At 41.0% G+C, this 14,540-nt stretch overlaps 1 protein-coding gene across 3 annotated transcripts in view; it reads right to left on the reverse strand.

Moving 5' to 3' along the window:
• CLSTN2 (calsyntenin 2) overlaps positions 1-14,540 on the reverse strand; it is an 828,679-nt gene that overhangs the window by 57,556 nt on the left and 756,583 nt on the right. The gene's annotated exons all lie outside the window — the stretch shown is intronic.

Below are 14,540 nucleotides of genomic sequence, written 5' to 3' on the forward strand. Positions count from 1 at the left end.
CGGGGGCATAGTCAGGTGGTATAATAATGGGGTAAAAAAAATAAAAAATAATTCATAGGTGTGTGTTATGCTGTGAAGCAATCCTTTATGCACAGGCCAGTGCCGCACTGATAACTGTCCTTTCTTATCCCCTTTTGGCACCATTGCAGTTTGGGAAATTTTGCTGGGAAAGTGTTGCCCTGGTATAATATGCGCACACTCGCTTCCAGCAGATATGTTGTGGCCCGCCTCTTCCTGGTTCCCTAATTTTAGGGCCCGATAAGTCGCCTCTTGAAACAGAAAAAATGTTCCACTCGGGCCCACACAACTGCGGACGTAGTGATATGAGGGCTGTTTTTTTTTGCGGGACAAGCTGTAGTTATTATTGGTACAATTTTGAGGTACATGCGACTTTTTGATCACTTTTTATCCTATTTTGTGTAAGGCAAGTTGACCCCCAAAAAAGTTTTTTATACAGCATTCACCATGCGTTATAAATTACATGTTAACTTTATTCTGCGAGTGAGTATGTTTCCGGTGATACCTAATTTATAGCACTTTTTTATGTTTTACAACTTTTTGCACAATAAAATTACTTTTCTAAAAATAATGTATTTTTTCTGTCGCCATGATGAAAGAACCATAACTGTTACCATAAAATGTTGTCGACGGAGCTGTAGGAGGGCTTGTTTGTTGTGAGACGAGCTTTAGTTTTTATAGGAACCATTTTTGGATACATGTGACTTTTTGATCACTTTTTATTCAATTTTGGTAGGGCAAAGTGATCAAAAAACAGAAATTCTGGCATGGTTTGTCACGTTTTTCTTTACGCCGTTCACCACGTGGAATAAATAATATAATATTTTTATAGTTCATGCCGTTACGGTTGCGGCAATTCCAAATATGTATGGTTTATTTATTTTTTTCAACAATAAAGGACTTGATAAGGGAAAAAGGGCGATTGTGTTTTATTTTATTACTTGAAACTTTTATTAAATGTTCAACTTTTTATTTTTAGACTTTTTTTTTTTTTCATTTTGTTTTAGTCCTACTAGGGGACTTGAAGGTCCAACCGTCTGATTTTTTTTCTAGTACATTGCACTACCTATGTAGTGCAATTTATTAGATCTGTCAGTCGTTCACTGACAGCAAGCCGATTAGGCTTCACCTCCAGGTGGGGCCTAATCGACTTCCGTAATGGCAGAGCAGGAGGCTATTGTAAGGCTTCCTGTCACCATAGCAGCAGTCGGCAGCCCTTTCGCGTTCGATCGCTGCATCTAAGGGGTTAATAGCATAACAGGAGGTTGTCAGCTGCAACATACAGCTGACAACCACCGCTGATGATGCCCGCTTAGCTCCAGAGACGGCAATCTTGCCGTTGGCTACCAAAGTCTTTTAGGCCCCGCCTCCGGGTGGGGCCTGGAAGGCTTCCATACTATACAGACCAGGAGGCCAGTATTAGGCCTCCAGTTGCCTTTGCAGCCACCGGCATCCCAGGCAATTTAGTTGCCGGGGTGGCGATGAGCTGCAAGCACCTTAAATGCAGTGATCGCTTTTGACCGCTGCATTTAAGAGGTTAATGACAGGGATCGAAGCTAACTTCGGTCCCCGCCTTTACAGCAGAGTTTCAGCTGCAACATACAGCTGACACCCGGGGATGGCGGCACCGACTCGGGAAGCACTGGCATTCCATGGCACTGGCATTCCATGATGTATCCATACGACAAATGTTGGGAATGGTTTAAGAGTGAGCAGTGTATCGGGTGGCAGTCCACACTGGCAAAAATCGCTGCGAACCCACGGCAAAAAACTCAACTGTCATAAGTTGCAGGATTTATCTGCCCATTGAATTCAATGGGGAAAACCCGCAACAAATAAGAAACGTTTACGCAAATACAATTGACATTTTGCGGAAAAAAATTCCGCACTGCAGGTCAATTTCTGAGCGTTTTTTTCCGCTTAGTATATATGCAGTGTGTGGATGAGTTTTATCTCATCCACTGTCACGACGGGTCTGTGGACCCACTGGGCCGTACCGCCTTGGCGGTAAGGCAGCTGGCCAACAGGGAGCAAGTGAGAGTCTATAGGTCTATAGGTTCCTGTGGCAGCTCAAACAGCAGCAGGGCAGGTTCGGCTGGGACTAGGTAGCAGGCGGACGTCAGGCGAGGTGGAGCAGGTCAGACGTGGATGCAGCACAGCACGACTTTGGCACAGCTACGTGCTAGACCAGGGATGTATGGTTTGCTAGGAACAGGAACTGAAAAACCGGTATAGGTACAGGGACAGGGACTGGAACAGGAAACACACTAGGAGGCCATCACATAGACAAACTAGTGAACACAACAACGCTCAGACATAGAACTAGGGGGCTGGATCCCTCTTATAGTCCAGGGTACTCACAGGTCAAAGTTCATCAACGAGGTCCAGTGTGCGCGCTGCCCATTTAAGAGCGGGCACGAGCGTGCGCGCGCACCCTACGTGATCCGACTGAGGTGAGTGGATGTGAGCGCTGGCGTCTCCTGAGGAGGAGGCTGGGGCCAGTGCTTGCCGACTCGTGGCTGCGGCTGCGAGGGGGAGGTTGGAGCGGACAGCCCGCAGCCACGGACATTGCATCCACTTTGCTGCTACTGTATTTGCTGCAGATTTTCTGCAACGAGTCCCGTTGCTGAAAATCCACAGTATTCGCTCAACGTGTGAACTGACCCTTTCTCTTTTACAAGATGTTTAATACAGTATGTTTGCCATATCTACATAGCTGCACAGCTGTATGTCTCATTTCTTTGATACCAAGGCTCCATGCACACATTCCAGCAGTATTTACGGTCAGTACATACTCCACGGACAGGCTGCGGAGTGTCATCTTCATTTGCGGACAGTGCTCACAGTAAGAAGTATAGAAGCACGGTCCATACATGCGAAAAATAGGACATCCATTTTTTTGGGGCTCATTTCTACGGCCCGGACACACACCCATAAATATATATGGGAAGGTGTCCGTGGCCAATAGAAATTAATGTGTCAGTATTTTTTGTCCGCGATTATGGATCCGTAATAAAAACTACGGACGTGTGCAGTTTTTATCACTTGTTTGCATCTGACATATGTGTAAAAAAAATGACACTGCCTCTTGTCTTTTCTCTTAGGAGTACACTTTTGTTGTATTCTGTGTCTGTGGATAACAGAGCACTTGTTCCTTTTCCGTATTTTAATATCAGTTTTGGGGTGTGGGTGTCTTTGCCGCCATAAAAAGTTTTCACTCAGACTTTGGCGGTCAATACTCATATTTATTTTGAGCAAAACCACAAACCAAAAATAAAACAAAAACAAAAACCAGGGAAACTAGGAGCTAAGTTGCAGCTACTTTAGTATGAAGTAGTGCCCCAATACTCAGATCACACAATCTGAACTGAAGCAGCCCAACTAGCATCGTCCCCAGGGGCCCTTAAATACACAACATTCTAGTTCCCAGAATCACAAAGTCTTAAAGGGACATACACTTGGGTTTACATTTCAAAAACATAAATGTTACAGATAAACCATGCTGCCTGTCTCCTTTTAAATTAAGAAGGAGCTTAAAATCTTTATACACATCATGAAAATAATCAAATAACAGGAAAGAAACAAAATATACTTTGTCTGCAGCTCTGTCTCACCTGGCATCAATCAACTGCATCCTATAAAAACCTCCCCCACCCTTTACTCAGGTTGTCAAGTGCAGGTTAGATGGCAACAATGTGTGTTAGGGCTTGCCACACGTAACGGAATAGCTGCTTATTTTCTGGACGGAAAATACGCAGCAGAATACAGTAGCAGCAAAGTGGGTGTGAATGAGCAAATGTCTTCCATACGCTGTGTAAAATTTCAGTCCTGAAATTTACTTGTGGTGCGTATTTTTCGTACAGCAGCATGGCAATTCCTGCTACGGAAAGTGGACTGATTTCCTGCGTTTTTCAGTGGCGATGTCTCCGTCTCACAGACTTGAAAAAAAACACAGCAAAATCCGCACAGTTTTTCTGCAGTAAAAAAAATGCAGGAAATGGTGCGCTTTTTCCGCAGCGGATTGTCTGCAAGTTTGAGCGGATGCAGCAATTCCGTTATGTGTGGACACGCCGTTAGTGGGGGATGCTGAATCCGTCTGTCTGCCAAAACCATAGTGGATAGGGAAAAAAGTTTGCTGGAAAGCAGAGAGCCACGCACGTAATACAAACTAATACACCATTCACCCCCCAAGAAAATCAGTTTCTACCGTTTTTCTCAGTATATTACCCTTTCACCTGTTTTAAAAGTGATCATTTATTTATTTTTATTGTTTTGCACAGATCACAGATAATAATGCCGTTTCTGTTATTTGTCATTTTATCTATACAGAAATGTTCCATTTTTATTTCTTTTAATAAATATGCTAGAACTGATTCGAGTCAGGTTCAAAACTATAATTCACGTTTTGGATAATCAGTGGTGAACAGAATGTTTAAGGGTATGTTCACACAGGGCAGATACGCTGCGTAAATGTACACAGCGTATCTGCCCTTGCCACCGCAGCAAATTCTGTCTGAAAAACTGCACTGACTTGTGATGCAGTATTTTGGCCGGAAAGTACGCATGCGGAAAACTGCACGTAAAAAAAGTTTCATACTTGCACATTTTCTGCCGCAAAAAAGTGCAAGGTCTGCTATTTGTTGCAGGTTTTAACTTCCTATTAAATTCAATGGGGAGAACCCGCAATAGAAAAGCAGCGATTACACAAATATAATTGACATGCTGCGGATTTAAAAAAACGCACTGCAGGTCAATTTCTGAGCATTTTTTCTGCTCATCATTTACATAGTGTGTGGATAAAATTTGTTCAAATCTAAGCCACTTTGCTGCTACTGTATTGTGCTGTGGATTATCCACAATGAAATCGGCAGTATTTACGCTATGTGTGAACTTACCCTAAAGGCTATGTACACTTTTTAAAAGCTTCTTTTTTTTTTTTTTTTTTTTATTTGATCAACATTTTATGTGATTCTAAACATGTTTTGAATTGACTTTTATTAAAAATGTTGTTTAGTTTATCCAATACAGCTTCTATGTATCCTCTAAACCAGGGGTGGGCAAACTTTTTGACTCGCGGGCCACAATGGGTTCTAAAATTTGACAGAGGGGCCGGGCCAGGAGCATTTGGAGGGAGTGTTTGGGCCGGATATACTAAAGCATTAAATGTAGTGTGTGCAAACCTCATAGCACAGTAAGAACACTACAACCCAATTTATTAACTGTCTTTCAAATGTGAAAAATAGCCCTTATCAGTTAATAAATTTGTCTCAAGGAATATGCAAGATATGGCATTTACATACTATTTCGCAGATACTGGGAGGAGGAAATGTAAATAGATTAAAATAACATACGCACTGTGATTTATCAAGAAAAAAGTTCTGTTGACTCTGTAAATTAGCTGCCAACCTCTGAGCAGTAGCCGCCCGTTCTTGTGTTGACTGCTTGCTAGCATAGTTTGCATGCTTCGTGGCAAAGTGACGGCTGATATTGTACTCTTTGAAAACCGAAGGGCTTAATGGTGACGTGAAACGAAGTGAAAATTAAAGTGAAATAAAGAGAAATACGCGCCACATTAACAACGGTCAATGTGTTTTGAGTGTGCCATCTATTGGGAAAACGTGGGCATTGCAGGGAAAGGGGAAAAAAAAGGAGGTTTTTACTATGATTTGGACAAGTTCGGCGGGCCGGATTAAAAAGCCTAACGGGCCGTATGTGGCCCGCGGGCCGTAGTTTGCCCATGTCTGCTCTAAACATATAAGCTGTATCGTATTAGGTATGGTTTTTTACCTGGAATTCCCTGCGGCGCACAGCGCAAATACGCTGTGTGGTTTACTCTGTATATCCGCCCTGTGTGAACATAGCCTTAAACCGCAGAAATGACCTGTTACACAGATTCTGCCCAGTTGTCTTTCTCTGTCCTTTTTTTCAACCTTAGGGTAGGAACAACCAGGACAGATACACGGTGTAATACTACTCAGCGTATCCACCCCAGAACCCTCAGGGAATTCCGTCCGAAAAAGTGTGGTGCAGCTTTTCTAGTGGCATGTCTGCTGCTGAAATCCTGCAGCAAAAAGTTTATACTTACCTCGGCCGTGGTCCTGGTAACGTGTCTCTCTCTTCTGAGCGTAGCCTGGCCTCCTGGGATGATGCTGTAGTCCATTTGACCGCTGCAGCCTTTGATCGGCTGCAGTAGTCACATGGGATGAAACGTCATCCCAGGAGGCCAGGCTATGCTCAGAATAGAAGATTGCGTCGCTAGAACTATCGCTGAGCGGTAAGTATAAGCTTTTTTTATTAATTTAAAATAAAGCTATTTTTTTCTCAGTTGCGATTTTTGGGCCGAAATTGCAGTGCTCCCACTGCAAATGACGCAACACATAGCTCTTTTTTTGCTGGTTTTACCTCCCCATTGAATTCAATGTGGAAATCCCGCAACAGAAGAGCACCGATTATGCAGCATAAATTGACATGAAACTGCACCACAGGTCAATTTATGAAGGCTTTTCCTATGCATTTTTTCTGCTGTGTGTGGATGAGATTTGTTCAAATCTTACCCACACTGCTGCTAATGCAATACGCTGCATGTTTTCCCGCAATGAACTCCGTTGAGGAAAATTTGCAGCATTTACGCCTAGTGTGTTCCTACACCATATAATTCATCTCGTGCCTCAAAGAATCCCAGAAAGTTAAATAGGTCCGATGACTGTCTCTTGTTGGTGTGTGTCCACTTCCCAGAAGCATACTACGGGTTAGTTGAGGAATTTTGCCCTAATTGGGATTCTTACTTTGGCCTGCTGGAGAAGATCTAAGGTTTGTTAGTAAATGCCGAACTACAAGGCTATACATGTGGGGAGCGGTGAGCTACACACACTCTCATTCCGCTATCTGTATACTGTTCTGTTTAAATGCGCTTCTAACTCCAAGAATGCCACTATACATATATACTACACATATATATATATATATATATATATATATATATATATGAAAAGCAGAACAAAAGCAGCACCGTTTCTTCCAGTATAGGGTGCACAAGTACCTGTTCAGACACACGACCAGTGTCTCACATAAACAACGAAATCCACTACACAGGACAGCACTCCAAGATTAGTGAAAGAATTGGATCTTTAATCACCACATGCAACGTTTCAGCCCAACTCCATGGGGCCTTTCTCTTGCTTGAGAAAGGCCCCATGGAGTTGGGCTGAAACGTTGCATGTGGTGATTAAAGATCCAATTCTTTCACTGATCTTGGAGTGCTGTCCTGTGTAGTGGATTTCGTGTTATATATATATATATATATATATATATATATATATATATATATATATATACTACACATTTATCCCCCTCTAACAAATTAAATAATCAACCATCAATCTGTTATCTGCTGATGAAGGCTTCATAAGTTGTCCCACTACCCCATGTGTTTACCAAATATACGTAGGAATGCCCTTGATTCCTGTGTTAAAGCACAGCAAATAGTCAAAAAATCTGTCAAATTTACTGACAGATATAGACATAACATATTAGCTGATATCCAATAATGCTTTGTAGCCTATTTTTTCATGCAAAATACATTGCTGCTTAAAAGACTAGCTTCCAGAATGCAAATCACCCAAAAACTTTATGCAGACATTGAATCAGCAAGTGATTCCAGGAGATTTCAGCTTAGAGGCCTTCAGAAATATGAATGCAGTTTGGACAGAATTACACTCTGTAATTTAGGATCAAAGTAGTAAAGTTAAGTAAAGGAAAGTATTTCCACAGTAGTTAACTTTTTATGTAAATATTCCTTTGTAGAATGGTGTTCAAAAGGCTTTTATGACCATCTGAAAGCTGCTGGTACCTGCCGAATCAATGTTCAAGTTATTGTGCAATGATGTGTCGCCCATGTTGATGTCACCTCATAGGACTGCAGTGGTCAATTGCTGCCACAAGACATTACGTCACTAAGAATGAAACATTGTGACTGGGAGCAATTGTCCACCAGATACTTCAAAATGGAAGACATATCATGCCGGCACATAAAGAGGCCTGCAAGGGGTGAAAAATTATAGAAAATGTCCAAAACTTAGTATTTTTCTATTTAGGTGAAGAATTAGGAAGTGTGTGGAGCAGACGCTAATAAAGAGAGAGTTTATCTTTCTGATTTCCCTTTCGTGCACTGTGGCTCGAATAAAGATGACTAAATGGGTTTGCCTTACGTCTTATGGAAAACCATAGATAATTGATTTAGATATCTTAACGGATATATGACAAGCCACAAACTCCACACTGCTACCTGTGAGTGGTCTACTATTTTTTTGTTTATACAATTCTCAATAATTTGCTCTTTTTTTATATTTGTAACTGAATCAGTTTAGAACAATATGATGATAAACATGGTATAGACTTTTCTCCATACCAGTGAGGTAGACATAGTTTGACTTTCTACTTTTAGGCTGGGTTCACACGTGGCGGAATTTCACTTAAATTCCGCTGCGGACACTCCGCAGCGTTAATCCGCAGCGGAGCCGTTTGTCCATTGACTTACACTTTAATTTAGCAGTGTTCGTTTAGACGAGGCGTAAAATTCTGCTGCGGAGCATAGGCTGCGGAGCGGAATTTGGTGTCCGCAGCATGCTCTGTCTGTTGCGGAGCAGTGGCGGACTCATGGCGGAATTTCTCCATTGACTTCAATGGAGATTCTAATTTCCGCAATGAAGTCCGCAGCTGTCATGCACATGTTATGTGTGCTGCGGATCCGTCTTGCTTTTTTAACTTGACATTTCTTCATTCTGGCTGGACCTATGTATTTCTAGGTCTACAGCCAGACTGAGGAAGTCAATGGGGCTCCCGTAATGACGGGAGCGTTGCTAGGAGACGTCTGTAAATAGTCACTGTCCAGGGTGCTGAAAGAGTTAAGCGATCGGCAGTAACTGTTTCTGCACCCGGGACAGTGACTACCGATCCCAATATACATGTATCTGTAAAAAAAAAATGAAGTTCATACTTACCGAGAACTCCCTGCTTCTGTCTCCAGTCCGGCCTCCCAGGATGACGTTTCAGTCTAAGTGACGGCTGCAGCCAATCACAGGCCAAGCACAGGCTGCAGCGGTCACATGGACTGCCGCGTCATCCAGGGAGATCGGGCTGGATGCCGAAGGAGGGACGTGTCACCAAGACAACGGGCGGTAAGTATGAATTTCTTTGACTTTCACAAGGGAAAGTGCTGTCCCTTCTCTCTATCCTGCACTGATAGGGAGAAGGGAAGCAGTTTTCCCGCAGTCCGCAGCAGCTAGTCCGCATCAATTTACTGCACATTTTGTGCAGATCCGCAGCAGAATCTGCAACGCAGATTCTGTGCGGCATTGATGCGGACAGTTGCGGAGGAAATCCGCCACGTGTGGTCATGCCCTAAGAGACAGCTATTGACTGTGGCAGATAGCCTTTGGGAAAACTTTTACTATGTGCCTTGGATGTTTTTACTCTTAGATTTATATGTTTCTTTTAATGCATCTAAAATATTTAGAACAGATGAAATGTCTATCATTTCTGATAGACATTTTTTTAATTAACAGAAATGTAGATTTAAAAGGACACAGTGTAAAATTCCTAATGCTGACACCCAATTTTGCCAAATATTTACTGTGGTAATTTGTTGTAAATTAAATTTAATTGTGGTGAATCTGCTATGTGGAAAACAAAGTACAATAAAATTTACTTAAAGCGTACCTAACCTTTCAGTTGACTTTTTTTTAGAATAAGCTGTCATTTGTGTGTACATGAGGAATAACACTATTTCTGACCAATATATGACTTGTATTAGTTTTCCCCTCGGCAGGCTCTATTTCTAATTCTCTGTTTTCTCTAAGCTAGTGGGTGGAGCCTGACTGCTATCATGTCTTCTATACACAAAGAAGAGGATAATCCTGCTCTCTATCCATCACATAAATAAATAGAATTGAGCTTATATATGGCAACCCTGTAGGAGTAATGGTCACACTGTACCAAGTTTATACAACACCAAAAAGAGAAGCAATATAGTGTTAGACCGAAGTACTAATTTATTAAAAAGGTACATCTTTATTACGTGATACAAAATAATTAAAACAATGGGGCAATGAAGACATAAAACGAGGGTGGAGATAGCAGGACATCAACTAATGATGATATAACGTTACATATATTACTGCACGAAATGTAGATTAGCTAGTCCATACATTTAAAGTGCCAGTGCAACGATGTATAGTATAGCTAGTTAATATAGCAAGTAAAAAAAGAGTCAGTGCATACAAGCCTAAGTATGCATAACAGACCTATAAGTAAGAGCTAGATAAAACAAAGTGACTAAACGATAAAGTGAATGAGAAAAGTACGGCCAGACTGCAGTCCTGCAAACACCCACCACACCCAATGCACGTTTCGCCAACTGCTTTGTCTGGGGTTGGTATGTTAACTGGCTTAAACTATACATCATTGCACTGGCACTTTAATTGCATGAACTAGCTAACCTACATTATGTGCATTAATATATGTAACGTTATATCAGTCTGCATTGTCCCATTTTTTTTATATTTTGTATCATGTAATAAAGCTAATAATTTTTTTTGGACTAACATTATATTGCCTCATTTTGGTGTTACATATATATAGAAGCAACAGTAACATGGATGACATTACACAGCAGTAATGAGCAGTGTAGCTGTGAATCTATAACTAGTGTAAGATAAAACACTTACTAGAAGCTGCAGTGTCTATGTCAGTCTCTCTCTCTCACTTAGATCCTGCCCCCTTCTCTATAGACTATTATGGGCAGCTGTAACCTAATCCTTCAGTTAGATGATAGTCCGTTCTGTCTAGCGACAGTTTTAGCAGTAAATTCAGAGTGAGTGAAAAGTTAGGGGGGGTGGGGGTTTGGACAAGAACTGGATAAGTGGAGAAAGAGGCATATTTCTCTAATTAGACATATTGCAAAATTTCTTATATTCCATAGTACTATTGATTTATGCAGTGAAACGTTCAGGAATTGCAGCCATTTCTCTACACAGCCTCCTCATTTCAGGGGCTCAAGTAATTGGACAAATTAACATTACCATAAATAAAATGTGTTTTTTTTAATACTTTGTAGAGAATCCTTTGCAGGCAATGACTGCCTGAAGTCTGGAACTCATGGACATCACCAAACATTGGGTTTCCTCCTTTGTGATGCTTTGCCAGGCCTTTACTGCAGCGGTTTTCAGTTGTTGCTTGTTTGTGGGTCTTTCTGCCTTAAGTTTTGTTTTAAGCAAGTGAAATGCATGTTTGATCGGGTTCAGAGCTGGACATTGACTTGGCCATTGCAGAATATTCCACTTCTTTGCCTTAAAAAACTCCTGGGTTGCTTTCGCAGTATGTTTTGGGTCATTGTCCATCTGTACTGTGAAGCGACGTCCAATCAACCTTGCTGCATTTGGTTGAATCTGAGCAGAAAGTATATCCCGAACACTTCAGAATTCATCCGGCTGCTTCTGTCTTCAGTCACATCATCAATAAACACTAGTGACCCAGTGCCTTTGGCAGCCATGCATACCCATGCCATCACACTGACTCCATGTTTTACAGAGGATGTGGTGTGCTTTGGATCATGAGCCATTCCAAGCCTACTCCATACTTTCCTCCTCCCATCATTCTGGTACAGGTTGATCTTAGTTTCATCTGTCCAAAGAATGCTGTTCCAGTACTGGGCAGATTCTTTACAAGTTGTTTGGCAAAGTCTAATCTGGCCTATCTATTTTTGAGGCTGATTAATGGTTTGCACCTTGTGGTGAACCCTCTTTATTTGCTCTCATGAACTCTTCTCTTTATGGTGGACTTAGATACTGATACACCTACTTCCAGGAGAGTGTTCTTCACTGGGGTAAATATTGCCAAGGCATTTTTCTTCACCATGGAAAGGATTCTGCGATCATCCACCACTGTTGTCTTTTGTGGACGTCCAGGCCTTTTGGAGTTCACGAGATCACAAGTGTGCTTTTTTTTTTTTTCAAGAATTTACCAAACTGTTGATTTGGCCACTCCTAACATTTGTGCTATCTCTCTGATGAATTTCTTGATTTTTTCCAGCCTAACGATGGTCTGTTTCACTTGCTTTGAGAGCTCCTTTGATCTCATGTTGTGGGTTCACAGCAACAGCTTCCAAATGCAAATGCTACACCTGGAATCAAATCCAGACCTTTTACCTGCTTAATTGATGATGGATTAACAAGGGAATTACCCATGCAGCCCATTAAATAGCTTTTGAGATAATTGTCCAATTACCTTTGGTCCCTCAAAAAAGAGGCAGCTACATATTAAAGAGCTGTAATTCCTCAAATTAGGATGTGAATACCCTCAAATTAAAGCTGAGAGTCTGCACTTCAAGCCCATATTGATTATATAACTGTATATACAATATGTTTTGGTAAACAGCTAAAATGGCAAAACTTGTGTCACTGTCCAAATAATTCTGGACCTAACTGTTTATGTGTTGGGGCCATATAGAAGACACATGAATGACTAATGGTGGAATAATGATGAATAACTGCTTCACTGTGCCTGTATTTACTGTCTTTAGATGAATTATAAAATGGCTGCCTGTCTCTGAGATGTTGTCATGTTGTTACTGAAGTTAAATATTAAAAAAAACAGGAGACAGGGAGAAGAATATAAGATCTGCTCCTCACAGATACTGACCGGCATGATTCGACTCTGCTGTAAGTAGAAATACTTTATACTTCTCAGTAAAATACTATTCACCTGTTATATACCTGGACAGTGTTACCTGAATACCAGTGGTCACATGATGTGGGGATGGTGGGTCACATGCCTGCCGCCATGTTTAGTCCATTTAGTTATCCTATGTATACATTTCTATGGACTAATCTGTAAGCTATATCATTATTATTTTTTAGACATAGGCAACTGCACTGATATAAGAAAGGTATGTGACCCGATTATTAAATACATGTATATTAGGAAACTGTATGATTTCCTATTCTATAACTACATTAATAAAATAATAAAAAGTAGACAACTCCTTTAAAAAAAAAAGTCTGATGTCACGTACTATACTGGATTTTTACGCTTTATACTTTTGATATAGAAAAGCAGATGAATGTCTAAATAGAAGTGATAGAAATACAGGGTGACTCATACTTAAATAAAACCTTGTGAAGTCCTAGTTAATGGTTTCTTTCTTTTTCTACCACCTGAATAAGAGGAAAGTTCTAGCAGTGCTTGGAAGTAGATCTGCACATTTGAAAAACTTTTCTACATTATGAAGATCAATTCACCAAAAGGTCACATTTTTCAAATAAACACAGTTCATCTGTTATGAAAGTTGTGTCTCTCAGGAGTATGTAACATATTACAGTTTATAATGAAAAAAAAGATGCAAAACATCAGGAACAGAATTCATTATATTCCATTTACTGGCAGTTAATGTGTTTATTATTTTTATAAACAATTTATTCCCCAAACATTCATTCTCAATTTTTTGTACTTTTTAAAATAAGCATACACTGAATGGCCACTTTATAAGACACACCTGTCCTTTCACCATTGGAGCTTCCATGTATAGGAATTAGACATGTGACCCCAGAGTTCAGCATAAAATCAAGTGACCAAGTTTTCTGTGGATCAGTTTCAGTGTGAACCCACATTTGAATGTGAAAATTCGAGCGAATTGAGCAACTTTAAATATGATATGATCATCGCTGTTCGACTAACCAGGACCAGTAATTAAAAAATGGGCTACATTGTCGAGAGTATACCGAGAATGATGTAAAAAAGGAAAAACACCCAGCGAAAGGGGATCATGTGGACGTAAACAACTCGTCGACAAAAGAGGTCAGAGAAGAATGTCAAGAATCAAACTGACAATCAGAAGATGCACAGTCAAGCAAATTGCAGCCTAATACAATACAGGTGCGCAAACTAACATGTCTAAAAGCACAACTTTTAATTCCTTAGCATGGATGGGCTATAACAGCAGATGACCAGTTTGAGTGCCATTGCTGCCTAAGGGAAACAGAAAAGTAAGACTCGAGTGGCCAAAATAGTATAAAACAATTGGATAATTGAAACTGAAACCACAGCTTCCGTCACCATTGATATCAATGGTGACAGAAACATCGCTAATGGTTTCCGTTCATCCTCATTCCGGCAGGTTTCCGTTTTTCCGACGGAATCAATAGCGCACTCGAGGCGCTATTGATTCCGTCATTAAAATGGAAACCTGCCGGAATGGTGACGAACGGAAACCATTAGCAATGTTTCCATCACCATTGATATGAATGGTGACAGAAACGGAAGCTGTGGTTTCAGTTTGACTTTCGTTGCGGGGTTCACCCGAGGAAAACCTCAGACGGAACCCCGGAACGGAAAGCCAACGCTGATGTGAACAGGCCTTTACACATCTATATTATTGCCATTTATTTTTCTGACATCTGCAGCAATACATCTGCCACCAATTAATGACCACTCCAGGGGCTGCCAACTGGGCACCTGGCAGGGTTAGT

This window comes from Rhinoderma darwinii, chromosome 4 (genome assembly GCF_050947455.1).
Source record: "Rhinoderma darwinii isolate aRhiDar2 chromosome 4, aRhiDar2.hap1, whole genome shotgun sequence".
Lineage (NCBI taxonomy): Eukaryota > Metazoa > Chordata > Amphibia > Anura > Rhinodermatidae > Rhinoderma > Rhinoderma darwinii.